Source organism: Saccopteryx leptura, chromosome 5, assembly GCF_036850995.1.
Source record: "Saccopteryx leptura isolate mSacLep1 chromosome 5, mSacLep1_pri_phased_curated, whole genome shotgun sequence".
Taxonomy (NCBI): Eukaryota; Metazoa; Chordata; class Mammalia; order Chiroptera; family Emballonuridae; genus Saccopteryx; species Saccopteryx leptura.
In genome coordinates this window covers 53,518,537-53,538,098 of record NC_089507.1, presented here as the reverse complement: position 1 = coordinate 53,538,098, position 19,562 = coordinate 53,518,537, and the positions used below count along the sequence as shown (strand labels likewise).

General features: G+C 39.6%; 1 protein-coding gene across 7 annotated transcripts in view; it reads right to left on the bottom strand.

The window, feature by feature from the left end:
• SLC4A4 (solute carrier family 4 member 4) overlaps window positions 1–19,562 on the bottom strand; it is a 392,384-nt gene that overhangs the window by 117,978 nt on the left and 254,844 nt on the right. The gene's annotated exons all lie outside the window — the stretch shown is intronic.

Sequence of the window (19,562 nt, the reverse complement as noted above, 5' to 3'; positions counted from 1 at the left end):
AGAAGGTATAAAAAAGGAAATAATAAAAATAATGGTCATGCTGGTCATGTTCTATTTCATAATCTGAATGACAATTATACAGGTGTGTTCCCATTGAAAAAAATCAAGCAGATTTATGATTTATATGTGTGTATATAAGTAAATCACATACATGGTTTACTTTAATAAAAACAATTATACTATGAGATTTTTAATAAACAAATCTGTTATTTCATTTGAAAATCTGGCTTACATGAAATATTCTCTTGGTAGGAAATCCTTAGAGAAATCAAGGAAGTGAGAAACTAAAAACATATTCCACAGCCATAACCCATACCTTAAAAACTTTTGTACTGATTAGAAGAGATCAGAGGTAAAATACCTAGCAATGTACCAAAATCATGGGGCTCAGTCCTTCCCTAATTAGTTTCTCCAACATAGAGAGCAAACCTCCCTACTGCTTTCTCTCTCTCTACAGTGCATGTCAGCTGTACCACCTGAGTGTGCTCTGTCTGAAATGATGTATTCCTGCCTTTATCTTCCAACAGTACAGTATACAAATACTTATATCCCACTATCACTCAATGTAAATATTCAATATTTATACAAATATGCAATATACAAATACTTATATCCCACTATCACTCAACAACCTAATCAAGTACACTTTCCTCAGGTTAAAATTAGCCTTCGACAGTGTTGGGATAAAGAAGCAGGCCATCACAAGGAACCTTGTGAAAACTAATCCCTGGGATAATTTTGAAACAGATTTGACCTACCACGAACCATGTGTATCTATTTGGAGCAAACTTAGTCTCAAACTCTGGGGATCCTGGAGTATGATTGCTGGAGACCAGTTTATTAGCTACAGATGACTTCTATTAATTAAAGACTGCCCCTAACAGCCATCCTCCCACCCACCCCTCACTTTCCAGCAGCCCACAGCTATGGGAAGAAAAAAAAGGCTGCTATTTATTAATCAAATTCTACGTCAGTGAGCCTACACCAGCTTTCTTCCAGGTACTGGGAAAATACATAGTTCTTAATGAATGCTCTGTTCCAGTCTTTCTTTATAGTTGGGGATTGCCAGTAAAGAGCGAGCCTCCTCTTAACTACCAAGGATAAGGAAGCCTGTTTGCTTCCAGGCTCTTTACAATCAAGATAACACAGGCCCTGGCCAGTTGGCTCAGCGGTAGAGCATCGGCCTGGCATGCGAGGGGACCCGGGTTCAATTCCCGGCCAGGGCACATAGGAGAAGCGCCCATTTGCTTCTCCAACCCCCCCCCCTTCCTCTCTGTCTCTCTCTTCCCCTCCCACAGCCGAGGCTCCACTGGAGCAAAGATGGCCCGGGTGCTGGGGATGGCTCCTTGGCCTCTGCCCCAGCGCTAGAGTGGCTCTGGTCGTGGCAGAGCATCGCCCCCTGGTGGGCGTGCTGGGTGGATCCTGGTCGGGCGCATGCGGGAGTCTGTCTGACTGTCTCTCCCCGTTTCCAGCTTCAGAAAAATACAAAAAAAAAAAAAAAGATAACACAGAAAACTCTGCTTAGTTCCCCAGGATTCCGCTTTGGGGTCTGCAGCCAAAGTCTTACTCAATAAAGTAGGGTTCCTCGGCCTTTGATTCTCTGTTGACACATTTCCCGTAATGATCTCCTAGAGAGAGCATCAGACAGAGGACAGGGTTTGGATGCTCCCAAATAGCCTGGACAAACACCGCCATCATGAACACACCCCAGCCTTCTATTCCTAAATCTTAGTTCTTTGCTGTAAACTGTATGATTGCTGAACTTGGTAGAAAGGAAAGGATAAGAATCGTTGTTTTATAAGCTTAACCAGGTATTGCTGTTTATTCTATACTCATGTAAGAATTATCTCATAATTTTACTGTTAAGTAAGGATATTCTTTATTCATCTCTTAAGCTAATTTGTAGGACAGGACTTTTTAAGTGTGACTATAAACATTTTTTTAATGAGCGCTCTGATTGCCCTCTAGGTTATCTCCAAGCTGTAATTTAGAAGAATATTTCCAATGGCTACATTTAAAAACCATTGGCCTAATCAATGTCTAAGAGGACTAAAAAGAAGAACTATTGCTTATTTGCCTACAGAATCCAAAATTTAGACAATCACTTATAATGTTATTTGCACTGAACATTTATGACATGGTGTGAGATTTCCAGAGTATAAAATACGAAAGCATGCAAATAAAATCATTAAATAAGACAAGATGTCAAGAGGCTTGGTTGCTACGTGTTTTCACTTTTCGATCACTTTCCTACTTTCACCCACTCCATTTTTAAAATACCAAATGAAAACAGTCCCCTGAGGATGGAAATTAGATTTTCTAATTTTTCCTTCCAAATATAGACATCTCACCACCATTAATGCAAATTATTCTACAAAGCAGCACGTTTACAAATGGCTATTAAACTAAATATAACATTAAGTACAACCTATCAGTTCTGATTTCCTAAAAATTTCAAATACTGACCTACTTTAAAATTCAACCTGTCAAAATCTCTAGTCATATTTTCTCATGACTTATAGCATCAAAAAATAATACTGTCAATGTTTCTAACTATTTACAGTTTTTTTAATTTAATTTATTGTGTTTACATAGATTCTAGTGTTGCCCTGAATGCATCCCCCTCCCCCATATTCCCCTCAATATCTCTCTTACCCCCCTTCCAACAGCTCCCTCCCCCCTACCCTTCAGGTTTAATTCTGTGCTATTTACAGTTTTTAAAACACTTTCACCCTTACTATTATACTTGAATTCTTACAGCAAGCTTCTGATAAATACAGTATTAAACCATCAATACAGCTAAGAGAAACTAAAGTTCAAAAAGTTTAAGGAACTTCATGAAACTCATACTGCTAAATAAACAAGCCAGGATGGGAATTCTAACCTTTAATGCTTTGTCTACTTCACTGTACTGTGAAACTCTGATATTCCTGTGGAAATATTTTCGTACCTAAAGTTTAGAATTATTGTCCTGAACTCTCTGACCCTTTTCTAAAACAAACCAATGTTAAGCATCTACAATGGTTTAAGCTCTGTACAGATAACTTTTAAAAATTTATAATGACCATATTTTAAAGCACTTAACAGCCTGACCTGTGGTGGCGCAGTGGATAAAGCGTCGACCTGGAAATGCTGAGGTTGCCGGTTCGAAACCCTGGGCTTGCCTAGTCAAGGCACATATGGGAGTTGATGCTTCCAGCTCTTCCCCCCTTCTCTCTCTCTGTCTCTCCTCTCTCTCTCTCTCTCTCTCTCTCCCTCTCCTCTCTTCTCTAAAATGAACAAATAAAAAAAAAAGCACTTAACTATATTTAATTGCATAAAGTCATATGAGTCAGAGAGACAGGGAAAGCAGAAAGCCAAAATAAAAAGAATGGCACTTTAAAAAGTATTTAAAGAAAATCAAAACCTGCAAACTCTAAGGGGTAGCTGACTTAGGTAATATTTTTAAATTTTCTTTTTCCACTTCCATTGTTGTGTCATGGACTCCCCAAATGTAAAGGTAGGTCACCTGCGTCATGCATCAAGGCAAGAGATTGGAAATACTTGCTAAACTATCTGAGGGGAAATGCCCTCTACCTGTATTCTCCTTTAATATGAACTACAACTTATGCCTCCAAACTTCAGCCAAGTATTACTGGGAGGATAAGCCTGATGCTGACTCCACCCACTTACCCTGACTTGGTTTCACAAGAGGACCACAGCCTTTTCCTCTGAGATTATAGTTTGCACGATGCATTTATTGACTTAGCTGTGACTCGTATTAGACTATAAATACCTTTAAGAAGGGTTCTTAAGTGCCTAACAAAAAGAAACTAGATAGTATTCAACTTTGTTTCCCTGGTGCCTTATAAAGGCAGAGTCCTGTGGTAAGAGTTCACTACATGTCTGTTAAATGCACGGAATCAGTGTGATCACACCTGTGCATGAATCCTTACTCTCTGCCCACACACAGGTGAGGACACGGAAGGATCCTGGAAAGGTGCTCTATTCGGTGGCAGCAAACTTGAGAAAGGTCTCTGGTGAGAAGTGAAGAGCCTTTACCCAAATTTAGAAGAGTAGGTCAATGAAAAACAACTTAATTTGGGGTTATTTGGTAGCTACCATTCATTGTTTCTAAAAATTCTAATGAAGTGCCTTCAAGTCTTACCCTTTTCAAAGATTTGTCAGTTAAATTTGAAAGGGAGTCCTACTTTGAGAGAATAACTGTATGTTAAATTCCTTTTTCCTGTAAGATTTCAAATCTCTGTTCAGTAAAACTGCATTCTAAAGGCACTGGCATTACCAAGAGGCACAACAGTCTTCAATAATAATTTAAAATTATTAGTAGTAATATTAATAATGATTACTAACATCTTTTAATCAATGGTTCCTGGCCAGGCACCAGACCAGAAATTCCATATGCATTATCTTATTAAATTCTCATGACATTTCTATAAGCAGTTACTATTGTTGTCAATATTTACACATGCAGAAATGAACTTAGAGATCACACAACTTGTATAAGATTATGAAACTGGAAAAGGCAGAGAGAAGATTAAAATCGAAAGCTGTCTTTCTCTCGAGTCGAAGCTACCCCATGCTAAGCGTAGAGATGGTTCTCCAGTTGATTTAGATTCAAGCAGAGCAACAGAGAATGAGCATTGGTGAGTCACACAGAGCTATCAGCAAATCTCAATTCTTCCTCCTACTGGCTATGTGATCTGAGGCAAACTACCTCATATTTCTCCAAGCTGAGTTTCCTTATCTGGAAAACGGGGATACTAAGTGACCCCTTCACAGAGTTAAGAAGAAGAAATGAGATGGTGTTTGAAAATGTTTATGCAGAGTGCTGAGCAAGTAACAGGCTGCTCAATAAGAGTGTTAAATGGAGAAATATTATGAGGCCGGTATCCAAGAGTGCATCTATGGTAACCGATGTTGAAAACAGATTGAAGAAAAATTAAAAGCCAGAATATTAGCACTTATCAACTGCCTCAATAGAGGGGATGGAGAAGGAAGAGTCTAGAACAACAGACAACACTAGAAGCACATTAGAGGGCCCAATGCCCAGTGTCCTCTAATGTCAAAAGCCAGTGTTTGACCAATATCAGTGAATAACAGATGCACCAGAGCTAATCAGGCTGAGCACCAGAAGTATCTGTGCCCTGAGTTTGCGCTTTATTTTAACCTAAGCAACACTGCTGAGAAGACCACAGGCTTCCTTCTCTTCTGCATTTAGCCTCTTTATCTAGTCAAGTCAGGCCGATAACGCATTACAGATTGTAGGTAATATGCAAACAGCTCTAAGTACAGTATCTGAAATAGCATAGTAGATAGTCAACAAATGGTAGCAATAATTACTATCATGTTAGAATTTTAATATAATTCTAGAATGTATGAAAAACAGATGAAGTGGCAAACTAAATTGTTTCTCTCCCAAATGAGTAAAGTTACATTGGCACCACATTTCATTCAGAGACACAATTCTCTGAAGTTACACACAGAAATCTCTTTTCTCAATTTGCATTGTAGACAAAAAGTGTATATTCATCCAACAGAATGTCACTCTAGGTAAGTGAATCCTGCCATTCTGCCAAGTGTGTGGTGTATGCCTTCTAACTTGAGATGGTTGCCGAAATATCGTCCCCATGGTCAGGCAAAAAACTCACACACACTGAAGACTGAGACGAGCATGGTGGGTCAGTGCAGCTGCCCTGTAAACAAACAGAATTCCTTGCAATAATGGCACCATTTTCCCTGCATTCTCTCAGATGACACCTTGTTTTGAATAACTGTTATCGGCAGAAAAAGAAAAACAAAATGCTTTACTTCTCTCACCCTACCTATTAACATCCAAAGAGCCTATCTGTCTCCTGGCTTCCCTCTTCTACTCCATGAAGACAGATCTTAAACACAGGGATCCTTTCTTCTTTCTGCTGCACGAACTCCATCTGCCACTGGGGCAGAGAGGCTGCCAAAGGAACAACCCAAATGAAGACAAAACAAACAAACAAACAAAACCCTAAAAATTGGCAATGCGGGCTTAGTGACTTAAAGAAGACATTACAGTGGAAGGGGAGATGTTTCCTGGGCATTTTCTTTTGCATGCATTCCGGTCTGGTAGCTAATGACAAACACAGACTACTCTTTGAAAACAAAAGCTCAAGGCTGAGAGGTGGGAGGGTGGAGTCTTAAGGCAATAGAGGCACCTGTGCAGAATGCTTTTCTGGAGCGGGAACTGGGAAACACTGGGAACTTGCTCCACTCCCATGCGATCCATGAGCTGGCAGAGCTTTGCCCTTAGCACCATGTGAACCTTGGAGCTGGTGCCTCAGGCTTCACACCTTCTGCTTTTCTGTCCTCAACCTCCTCTGCAGTTCCTTTTGCTTGGAACAAAAGGGGGAAAAGGTTTCTTATCCAAGGACAGAGCAGCATTCTGAACTTGGTGACCCAGTGGCTTCATGGGCGCCTTATAATTATATACCATTTTTTGTGCCTACGCACTTATGCATTTCTCTGGTGAAAGCATCCAACATTTCATCACAAACTCAAATGGATCCTTGGCATGGAAAGAACTTAAGCACCACTGCATCTGAGCTGAAGCAGTACATAATCAAGGGCCAAAACTGCTGGTCTTGGGGGGTTGCACCTTCATACAGAGCACATACTGAAATCCTTTTGTGGCTCAGGGATGGGAAACTTGGATACTCTAAGCACATGGGAAAGAGATACACAGAAGCATAGCAGGAAAGGGAAAGACTATCCCCCTACTCTAGAAGCTTATCAGCAAAGGAACATGCTCCCCCAGAGATTCCTGCGGAACTTTGGAACTGGAAGGGACATAGAGGGCCTGGCTCCGGCTCTCTTGGGGCCCAGAGAAGCCACACGTTGACTCAAGGCCACACTCCAGGGACAGTGTCGGCAGCAGGAAAACATGCCCTCTCCTGAGCCCTCCTCTACTTTTGTTCCCCCAAAACCACTGCAACAGGAAACAATTTTAAATATCATCCTTTAATGTACTATTTTTTAAAAGCCATTGAATGAAAGTGGTTAAATGGAGAAGGACTTTCTACTCAGCACATCAAATGCGTTGACAAACGCAGCCTGTGAAACTAACAAGCAGACATACTCTTCAGACCTGTCTAGTGGATGCTCTCATAGCTGAGGACTTGGTGTCTAATGAGAAATTGTTGATAAAATGTCCATCCGCAGAGAGAGAAGGGAGGTAAAGCACATAATCTATTGACTTCCAAATGGCTGCTCGCAGTTCTCTGAGAATGTAACACGATCAGCTGGGAAACACTGAAACCAGGTCCTTTCTGGGCCAGGATGTACAAGGAGCCATATGGCTCCAGCAGAACACTTCAAACAGGCAGCTGTATGGCTATAATTAAATCTGTAGTAGTCATGCTATTATTTATTTAGCAGATTTTTTTTAACCTACCCTTCACTGAGGTCTCTGAGAACATGAACCAAATTAGAACAATAGAAACACTGAAGAAGCAGAAAGGAAGAAATCAAGGGGAAAGTATAATTCTGAGACAAGAGCCAGCAGCAGCTATACAAAAGTTCCTGAGACGTTCTTCATTTCTACCTGGTGGGCTCTGACTAAGCACAGCAGGTTATGATCGCCTCGCGGACATGAGTATTGAGTCTGAGAGTCTGCTCTCTCCTTTGTTCCATGGGACACTCCAATGCAAAGTTGTTTCTACCTCTTTTTTGAATTTTAAATTTCTGAATCCCCATGTGCCATTCATTTGACATTCAACAAATCAGAAAATCTTAGAACTCAAAGACAATCTAACTATCCTACCCAATGACCTAATACTCCCAACACCCTATATTTCTCACAGTCATTTACTTCTTTTTGAACATTATAGTAAAAGACAAAAGCATTTATTCAAGGATTAATTCTAATGTCGCTTCAGTCCACTGCCCAGCTCCTGACAGAATTCATGCTCCCTTCTGAGATGAGACATCCACTACTCTGTATTATTTACAGACTTGTCTCACAGTCTGTAATCTAACACCTGAAAGGCAGAGACAGTATCCTACTCATTTTTGTAGTCCTGATCTCTAATACAGGTTTAGTGTAAAGTAGTTTAGTGCTTCATAAATAAATTAGCAATAAAGCTCTATCTCCTAGCTAATTCATCTTTATATTAAAATAAAGCCTGCCTCCATAAAACATGCACCTGCTATCACAAGTTTGTCTAAAGCAATAAACAGTAAATTTATTCTTTTGCCATAAGGCAACAAACTCATTATCCTAGTTATCATAAGCGTATCCCCTCAACTGTTTTTTGAATAATGGGCACCTTTGAAAAATCTCAATCTGATGAGTCATAAACGTTATATCTAAATAAAGTAGGACATTCACATTATTTATATCATCATTTGAACTAATATAGCTTACATTTATTCTTGTTAAAGTCTCTGTGGTTTCAGCCTGTCAAGATCATTCTCCTTCTTGAGTCCATCATTTAAAATTTAGATAGCAAACCTTATCAATTTTATGTCTTCTGAGAATCTGATAAGCATGCATTGTGTCTTAATTCAAATTGCTAATAAATCTGTACAGCAGAGCAGTACAGGCTAAAAAGCGCCACAACACTAAAAACTTCCGTATTTACATTGGTTATTAATACCACACCCTTGGAGTACAGTTATTCTCCATCTAAGAACCCTGTGATGGTCACACAGCCCTCAGTTCATATAACAACATCATCATAGACTCTGTGGCTATGTTATTGTACTAGAATCAAGTGATTCTCATGAAAATAGTGATATATACATACACATGTTTATAGCAATAATATAATAATTTAGATCATAGGTTGAAAGGTTAAATTAGGCTCTGCAGATAACATAGTCTCTGTCACATATTTCTTTTTTTTTTTTAACAAACAACTCTTTAAAACTGTCACCATTCTTAGCTTACCAGTCATGCAAAAAGGCTCCTGGCAGGCTACGATCCATGAGCCATAGTTTGCCAGACATCATTGCTTCAATTTTGAAGGAAACAGTCTATTGGTGAACTCAAATGTGACATGAATTCAAATCTTGCAAAGGAACAAACTGCACTCCGTTCCTTCAGCAGGACTTCACTCAGGGAGCTCCACAGAGACGAGGGCATGAGAACAACATGGCCGTCATCCCCAACAAATCCCTTCAGGACACATTTTTACAGATGTTTTCAACCTGTCCTGATGAAAAGAGCTATTCTTTGAGAATTCTTCACTTTGATAAAGAGTTTCACAACTCTTTTAAGTAGTGGTGACAACTTTTATTTTTCTAAACCATATCTTCCTTTCAGAATACAGTGTCTGGGGGTGCCTTCTTAAAGATCATAATTTAACAAGGCAGTAAGTTATGCACTTAGTTTTTCTTCATACAATGGAAAAGTAACTTACTGAAATTTCTGGACTTCCCCTTGTTTATTTTTCAGTATCACAAATCGCTGATATTAAAGCAGGCCGCCTCCACCCTGGCCGGTTGGCTCAGTGGTAGAGTGTCAGCCAGTGTGTAAAAGTCCCAGGTTTGATTCCCAGTCAGGGCACCCAGGAGAAGCACCCATCTGCTTCTCCACCCCTTCCTCTCCCCTTCTCTTTCACCTCTCTCTTTTCCTCCTGCAGCCATGAGGCTCAAATGAGCTCGTTGGCCCCGGGCACCGAGGAGGGTTCCATGGCTCACCTCAAGCACTGAAATGGTTCAGTTGTAAAGCAAGGAGCAGCAGCCCCAGAGGTGCAAAACAGAAGCCCCAGATGGGGGTTGCTGCGTGGACCCTGGTTGGGGCGCATGCGGGAATCTGTCTCTCCACCTCCCTGTCTCTCGCTTGATAAAAAAGAAAGAAAGAAAGAAAAAGAAAAGAAAAAGGCTTCCTCCAAAAGTTCATTCTGAGAAACAATGAGTAATGCAGTCAAAGACACTGTGAGAAGAGAGAAACTTCTTTCATTTCTGACCAAAAAGTTTTTCTAATACAAGTGATCCTAATACCTAGTTGGATTTCAACTTGACTTGTTCTTTTTTATTTTCAATAATATGCCTGGATCTTTATCATAATACAGTCCTTGGATCTAAACTATAAGAAAAATGTTAAGTGAAAAAAGGGTTAAAATAATGTATAGAACTAGTAAATTCTATAATAAATCTTATTCAATGATAAATCCTTTCTAGGTTTGATCTACCTTAACCATAATTTCACACTATCGCATGTCACACAAAGTGAAATAACTCACGTCTAAAAGTAGAATGTTAGATAGTCCCTGATTTGAAATGTGCCATGCTTGGGAAAACTTAGCAGTACCATGTCATCTTGCAATAGAACATCATTCTGTGCTGACAGTTGGCTTTTCCAATATGTCCTTGTGACATGCAGCACTTTGTTTTAAATAAAGGGGGAAAAAAAGATTTGGTGTTTTGTTTAACTATGTCAATCAGCCAGTTAACCATGTTTACTGAGCTTTCATTATAATAAAAATGTGCAAATAGATCTTAACAAGTGAAAGAGCAAACTATATTTGAAATGTTAGCATTTACATGATTGTTCTAGATGAAAGAAATTAAATGTATGAGATGGGCAAGAAAGTGTATTTCAACCAAATGGTTAACAAAACACTGTCAGTGATCATAGAAAATACTCATTTTTAAAGTTGCCAGAATGAAAAGATAAGGCAATAACAATACTTTGTGAAATCACCTTTGTTGGAGAAACTCTCATTATCATAATCATCCCCTTAGTCTTTAAGAAAAAGTTAAAAGGATAAGTACAAGCTGATTCTACCCAATTAGTCATCATCATCATTACTATCAGCAACTAACTTAAGAGACTCCTGCTGCTTCCTTCTCCTCCTCTGTCTCCTCCCCCATCCCATAAAGAAGATGAGACACACCAAAAAGCAATAGCAAACAAGTGAGTCCCGGTAAAGAGACAAATAGTAAGGGCTGGGTGGTAGAAATTTGAGACAGGAGTAATTAACATGAGCCAGAATATTCAGTGATGCAGCAAGTAAGGAAAAATTAGCATTGACAGGTCTTGAAGGAAAGATAGTACTTAGAAAAATAAAGAGGACAAGAGTTTCATGGGCCCAGTGGAAATGTGCATGCAGTAACAATACTCATGGAAGGACAAGCAGACAGATTTCACTGGAGTGCAGGGAGGGCAGTGGAGCACAGTAGTTAAAGCATGAAACCCCGAAGAGCCAAGGTAGCAACGTAAATTTGAAAGGTGAGGAATAAAAGCTTAACTGGAATTGATTTCCACCCTATCAAGTTTTCAAGCAAAGCAAAATCAAAAATTAAAAGCAGTGGCTCATGAAATAAATGAAAATGAGAATGATAAATAAGATTTGTATAATAATTTAAAGTATATTAAATTCTTTTTCACACTACAACCCTGTGGAGAAGGCAGAGTAGACTGAATGATAATATTATGAATCAGAAAACTAAGGTTCAGAGGAGTTAAAGTTTAACATGCTCATTTAAGTCTTCAATGCTATTCCTGTGATAAGCTTAATGAAAACGCTTAATAATAATTGCTTTTTCCTCTTACCAGAAAAAAAGTATGAAGGTTATAATTCTTTGTATCTATCAGACTAAATAATCTAGAAGGGAATATATATGTATAGTAAAAATAAATATTGAACAGCCATGTTGGGAACTACAGGGTGTTGCAGTAAAGCACATGTGAGAATTTGTAAATCAGGCTGAGTATTCGCCATGGTCTGTAGACAAGCCAACCAGCTAACTAATCTAATATACTTCTGCTAATTCTACAGGTAACTCTAACTACAAAAAAAGTTCACATTGAAACCTTGTTGTATTTCATCAATTTGGGGGCTTATTGGTCCACTATTTAAAGAGTTCTAAAAGTCACAATATTTTCCATTTATTGGATAAACCAAGTCATGCACTTGCATTGTTAATCTGAAGGTAGTTTCATTCCAATTTATTTCTCACATTTCTTACCTAAGTCTTTCTACAGGAAGAATGTTTTATTTGGCTAAACCTCTTATCTTCTGTTACTTATGTTCTCTAAAATGAAGAGATGCGTCTAAAGTCTCTCATTTCTCTTTGATGGATAGCTCTGCCCACACACTCATCTTTCACTGAACTGCTGCACTTTACTGTAGGCCTCACACAGTTTCTCTCTCCGGCTGGATATAAACTTGCCATCTCAGATCATATATTATACTTCTAAAAATTATATCAGCCTCTTCTCACTGACTTCCAACACCACCACCCAGGGTACAGACACACATACACAGTTGATTCACTGATTCACTATGGCAGCAGAAACATCCAGTCACAAAAAGACCCTTAAGAATTTTTTAAATTGTTGGTTTATTTAATAGTAATGCTGGTGATCAGCCTATTCAAGATGATGTGTGTCTCAAAGAAAACCAAAGGCTAGTAACTATCAACTGGACTCCTGGGCCTTAGGTTCTAAAAAAGACCAGAATACAAATAGACAGAATTCACTGTTCTCATTAAAAGCACAGGCTCTAGTGCCATAATGAAGCTCTACCACTTAGATGCTATTAACCTTTGGGGAAATTACTCTTTTTGTGACTCAAGTTTACCAATATACAAAGTAAAGTTGATAGTACCAACCAAAGCATTAGTGTGATATAGTCCAATCTATGTTAGTTGTTAATTATTCTTGGTTTTGTTGTTGTTAATTATTCTTTATAGAGGAAAAGACTCAATACTATCAGGTAGAACCACTGAATCATCAACAGTGCAGCAAAATTTGAAGTTCAAATCTATTATACTGGTTCCCAATACAATGACTCCATCATTTTTTAGCCTTTTTATGTATGTGCATAGAACACTGATTAAGCTTGTGTAATGTCAGCTTAATTAATCATTGCCTTTCAGAATGTTGAAAAGAATTACTGCTACCCCTTTTAACATGGCAGCAGAGAAAAAAGAAGCCTGGTTGTTTCCGATTCAGTTCAGTTCAGTTCAGTTCAGTTCTAGGGAGTGAAACCAGCCCACTGGTGGTAACAAAGAGGAATCAGGAAGCTCTGCTAGTGATTGATAAAGTCAGAAGATTCCGCTGAGGCAAATAAATCAACTGGCCACCGGATCAATCACACCAATGAGCTGGAAACAGTAGAAAGCCCTTTTCTTTTTGAAGAAGAGCAAGGGAAACTTCTTCCCAGGGCATGACCTCTTCGTAGAGCTACTCTGCAGAGATTCCCTGTTGAGTGGGAAATAGGGAAGCAGTAAAACCTGCAAATACTCCCCAACATCTGACAAATGGTCACTGATCTTTTTATCAGTTATCCCAGATGACGGTACTCCTTCAAAGCTCCTAATAAAGCATTCCACATAAGGTATAAACTTTTCATTCAACTGACTTTACAGTTAGGATACAAGTTCACACATAATCCTCCTGGGGGTGGGAGACAGGGGCGGAAGGAGGCGCGAAGCCAAGTGGCGAATGTACTGAATAGTGCTTCAGAGAGAACACTTGTTCGACTCTTCTTACAATTTTTCTTTTTCTTCCAAATTCTGACCACCAAGAAGGGCTCTTGAGATGAAGCCATTTTCTGTTGTCAAGGAAATTCCCACAAAGCCTGAAGGCTTTCTCTCAGAGCTGGGAACAGCAGCAACTTCAGCAGAAGCAATAAGCACCCAGGTGGCCGAGACTACCGCACTGGCCTTCTCACCTCCTCGCCTCAGAACGAGGGTGGCTTAGCCAGCTCAGAGATCCCACTGGACCAGGGGAATAAACTCTGTTTTAACCTCAACATCTTCAGCTAAAGAAAAAAAAACTCAAAATGAGCGGGGAAGCAGATACTAGGGACTGAGGTTCTTTTCACTTTGAGTTGCTAAGCTTTTAGTGGAGTGAAATGAAGGAGAAACTCAAATCTGAGTGGCAAATATATCCTAGCAGTGGAGGAGGATTTATTAAAGTCTTTAAAAGATCTAGGACACAAACTGGTATAATCTTTTGAGAAGGTAATTGGCAATACACAGTGACCCAGCAACACAATACAATAGGCTGATGATGTATTATAAAACTATATAACTGAAATCTATATATGTCATGCTATTAACCAATGTCACCCCAATAAGTTCAATAAAAATTAGATCATTTAAATAAAATTATTCATATGTAGCCTTTAAGAAGAAAAAAATAGATATTCATGAGAATCTTTTCAGTTTATTTAAAAATACATTTGCAGAACAACATGATCCCATTTTTATTTTATATAAATAAATCTATAAGTATTTACACATAGGATATTCTGGAAGACTCTACATCAAACTGCTAACAGTGGTTATTTTAGAGGGTGAGAATTTGTGAATTTTCACCTTCTGTTTTATTCATTTTCACTTTGAATTTTTGTAGCAATTTTGTATGTTCTTGAATCAGATAAAACTTAAGTTTTTAAAAATATTATACATATTAACTTGTTACTATAGTAGGTAAAGAATAATTCCATGTATATATTTACAACTCTTATTATAAAGGCTTTTTTTTTTTAACCATGCCCTTAGAGTGTTTATCATAAGATACTGCTGCTTTCTGGTTGTGTAACAACTTGCCATTTCCAAAGAGCAAAAAGTTTTGGGGTTTTTTGTAGTTGTTTTTTTTTAATGAAGTCTTGGTCAGAAATAGTTAACATGACATGAGAGCTGACATCCTTCAAAGATAAATGTTGATAGCATTCTACTACTCTCTGCAATATACAATATTCTAAGTATATTCATGGTATAGGATGAGAGCAGAATGCCACCTATTGAAAAGGGGGAAAACGTGAGATTCCAGTTAACCAAGACAGGTAAAACCTGACATGCCTTTTATTAAACGTTGACCACAGGAATGCCCTGCAGAGCTCCTGGAGTTCAGCTCTTCCATAGGGATGGGGAAAGTATGGGCAGGACTGCACGCAGCTGCTCTGTCCTCCTCCTGTATCCCATGCCCCGTCCCTCAGTGAAGACAACGATGCTTGTCACTGCTCCTCAGAGCGGCCTCGAGTGAAGGTTCATGAGTCATGCGTTTTACCCAGATAACACGCCTGGCATCAGCCAATAGTAACATTAAGAGAACTGGAGGTATATAGACACAATCACCTAAAACCTCAATCTCACTGGTCTATGTCCACCTCTGGGGCATTAAGATATTTTTATTAATATTAATTAATCATTTAATCTAATTAATAATGCATGGAAAATATTTTAACCAGGAAACTTTTTCTTTCTTTGATTTCTTCCATGAAAACAGAAGCAGTTGGCTATTGGGTCTATAGTGTCTCAGTTTAATGCACTGAGGTGCTCATCCTACACTTAGCTGTGGGAACAACACTAGATCCAGAACACTGGCAAATTCCTCCACCCTACCCCATAGCATCTCCAGGGACCTTTTTAAAATCAGAACTGACACCTCTCCAGGTGAAACTTCTAAGATGGTGTCTCACTATACTCAGAACAAAATTAAAAGGACCCCCTGCAGACTTCCCTGGCCTCACCTACCTCTGCACATCTGCTACTCTTCTCCAGCCTCACCTACCTCTGCACATCTGCTACTCTTCTCCAGCCTCACCTACCTCTGCACATCTGCTACTCTTCTCCAGCCTCACCTACCCCTGCACATCTGCTTCTCTTCTCCAGCCTCACCTACCTCTGCACATCTGCTACTCTTCTCCAGCCTCACCTACCTCTGCACATCTGCTACTCTTCTCCAGCCTCACCTACCTCTGCACATCTGCTACTCTTCTCCAGCCTCACCTACCTCTGCACATCTGCTACTCTTCTTCAGCCTCACCTACCTCTGCACATCTGCTACTCTTCTCCAGCCTCTACCTCTGCACATCTGCTACTCTTCTCCAGCCTCACCTACCTCTGCACATCTGCTACTCTTCTCCAGCCTCACCTACCTCTGCACATCTGCTACTCTTCTCCAGCCTCACCTACCCCTGCACATCTGCTACTCTTCTCCAGCCTCACCTACCTCTGCACATCTGCTACTCTTCTCCAGCCTCACCTACCTCTGCACATCTGCTACTCTTCTCTCTGGCTGTTTTCTTCTTCTCTTAATTTCTTGAAAGAACAACACTCATTCCTGCCTTAAGGTTAGCTCAGCCTAGAAAGCTCATCCCCCCAATCTTCCCCTCTCTCCCAAACCCCACCACCACCACCACCTAAAACAGCTTTCCCGTACCTCCCCACAGTAACCAACTAGGTTTTCAGGACAGCACTAAACATTGTGCAAAATTATCCTATTCGCTTATTTACTTGTTTTTGATGTTTTTGTTTTCTTGTCTCTCTATCTCCAAAATAGAGAGGGGATGGCTCCCTGACCTTAAAGCTCCATGAGTCAAAAGATTTATCTGTCTCATTCTCCTCTGGAACCCAGCCACCAGGAACACATTCTAACACACAATATATTTTTTGAATGAATGAACTAGTTTAAATCAAACCAGCATACATTTATGGGGTGATTTAGAAGTTCAAATTTATTGCAATGTCGCAGTTACTTAAACCACCTTCAACATTTTACAAAAGACTCCTCTTTGTCTTATTGAAAATGCAAGATAGAACTTAGTTAACGTCAAACAGGTGTTTCTGCTCCATTTTCACGGTGACATAGAACCTGTTTTTAAATGAATGCTAGTCTTCTGATCCAGATAAAAGGCTTTCACGACAGAACAGCATTATGAAAATGGGAGGTTAACTGTGCCAATTTTAATTGGAACATAGGTTCCACATGGGTGTAATGCAGGAGACTAAGACCCTGCAGGTTCACACTGGATGTGTCAGACCAAGGAACAGGTATGGAGCCGGAGGGCAGTGTGTCATTCCTGCTTATGTAGTCTGGCAGGGTGGGCGAGAAACCAGGCAAGGGGCGGAGCTGCTCTTTCTCGCAGCTGTGGGGGAGAAGGAACAGGGAGGAACGAACAGGGAGGAACCACTAGCAGGGAGAAATCAGAAGACTAGCATTCATTTAAAAACAGGTTCTGTGTTTAAAAGTCTGTCTGCCTGCCTCCCTGCTTCTCACTTCAGAAAAATAAAAATAAAAAATTAAACAAGACACCTGGTGAAGGAAAGCTGAACTACAAGGAAGCACACTGCAGTTATCAAAACTACAGTGACTTAGGACACTGGGCAACTGTAAACACCTCCTCACAACACGCCTTTGTTCTCAGGTGTTCGCAGATGTGATTCCATTTGGACCTCTCCTGACACAGCAGTGTATCTCTGGTCCCTGAAAACACGCTCAAGACAAATACAACAACCTCAGAAAACACGAGCCGCTCTCAGCCACTGCACCTTCTCTGAGGAGTGGACCGAGATGGCCAATGGTCTGTATAACTTAGAAGCTCTGCTGGCTGAGCCCTGAAAATAGAAAAGGATGTGCTACTGTATCTTCCTACCACTGTGAATATGAAACAGTTATTAATGCTAAGGGAAGCTTTATGGGAACATTAGGATGGCAATCTTCAAAACAGTGAAAAGTCAGCTCAGCTGAATGTAGCCAGCTCGCTCCTGTATCACACACGCCACAGAAAAAGGTTAGGAGGTGCTCAATCACAAAAGTTTTCTTTCCAGATTTCATTGTAAGGCAGTCATGGCTTAGTAGTTTCAAACTTATACTTAGTCTCAACGGTTTCATTCTCTTACTCTCGGACAAAACACTGAAGTCCAGGTCTATTTCTACAAAAGATCAAGAATTCAAAATTAAAAATCAAGGCAGCCAAGGATATTTAAAGATAATAGGCAAGAGATAGTGCTAAAAATGATTACAATGCACTTTAGAGATCGACTTTAGGCCAAATTCTACCGGAAGATCTATGGATACATTCTTAGAAAAGCTAGCTAAATAATGAGTATCAAGGAAGTGACAATCGGAAAAGAAGTTATAAGGTTATGTGAGCCCTATGTTTTCCCAGGAGACCATGGTAAGGTATCTCTACAGCTACGACCTCTGCTGCAGTCTAGGGACTGCGATTCCACCTAGGTTTGGTCATGTAATTGCGAACTGCTATTGCACTATTGATAAACCCAGGAGGGAAAATGTCAAGCCCTTTTAAAGACGTTGTACCACCGAAGCACAGCACTTCCACCAGAGAGCCAGGAAGTGACACGGTGAGAAAGATTTCCTTATCCTCCCAGCCGATTCCGCACTCACATGAAAATGAGAACTACGCCCATTACATCTGATACAACACCCATCCCACTCGCACATTTTTAATAGAAAAGGAATAAACAGGGAGAGAAAAACTAAGCTAGATCATTAGGAAAGATAACTGGATAATGAAGAAAAGAATCTTCCAGAGCAACAAAAGAGATTATTTATGTAGGTTCACAAGTAGATGAGCTCCAGATGTATTCTTTTTAATATACTTCTCCCCCAGGTGTTTTTCTGCTTAAGAACTATAACATCCATGTTGGAATAGTGTTGAAACACTGAATCACCTACACTTTGGCTATGCTCTTCTTCTGCTTTTCACTATTTTAAGCTATTTCTCAACAAGGCAGCCGCCACTGAAATCATCAGTCCGTAGACTTGGCAGAGAAAAAGAACAGTCCCGGATTTGTTTCTTCTGTTTTCCCAAAACAGAATCTCATGAAAAATATGCCCTCGAATTTTGTCACTAGGTAGCTGACAGAAAGAGAAATCGCGCTCGTATTCCTAACTCTGAACATTAAAGCCATTTCTTATGCTACTGAGAAGTTAGATAGCTCCAGGAAGTCAAGAGACACCCTCACAACTGTTCAAATTGTATCCAGGCAGAATAATCAGTCAATCAGAGACTTTTTAGTTCCCATCGGGTGGAAGTTTTTGGGGCCAACTTGGAAAAGCATACAGAACAAGTTTGACTTTACTGCCAAGATCATTTCCAGGACATTGGCTAATTAATTATAAAAGCTTTTTCAAAACAAATTTGAGCCTGGCAACCTTTTTCCCCCTTTCCAAACAGAGAAAAAAACAGGTTAAAAAAAATAAAAGCCCAGGTTTATTGTGGGGTTTTTGTTTTATTTTGTTTTTGCCAAAGCTTCATCTTCTCTGCAAGCCCATTTTCTTATCACCCTTTGTACTTGAAGTTACTAAAATATGTAGTAGGTATGGAAACTGAAACTATTTGTTTGAATTCCTACTCGTCCTTTGATTGTAGATGAGATTGTGGGTCAGTTACAAAGCTTCTCTTTAAATTTTTTCATGGGAAGCAAAGACCTGAGCTTTCTTCTCTTTGGGGGAATGAAAAGAACTCATTGCATTCACTGTAGCTGTTATATTAGATAAATGGAGATGGATAGTTGTTCTTTTAATGATATACTCATCCACCTCATTTTTCAAACAAAATGAACAAAACTCCTGAATTAAATCTCCCTGGTTTCATGTTACCATGAATCTTGATAAATATGAGATGTTAGTGACAGGCATCAAAGATTCTGGTTTTAAGAAACACATCACACAGGTTTTATAGCAAAATCAACACCCCAGAATGCTATTGTGGAGCCTATTTCTTCTAATAGAAAATCTTGTGTAAGATGCATTTGAAGCCATTGAATTTCTTCTGCATATGCCCATATATGAAGAAACCCAAGCAGGTAAGAAATTTTTCAGC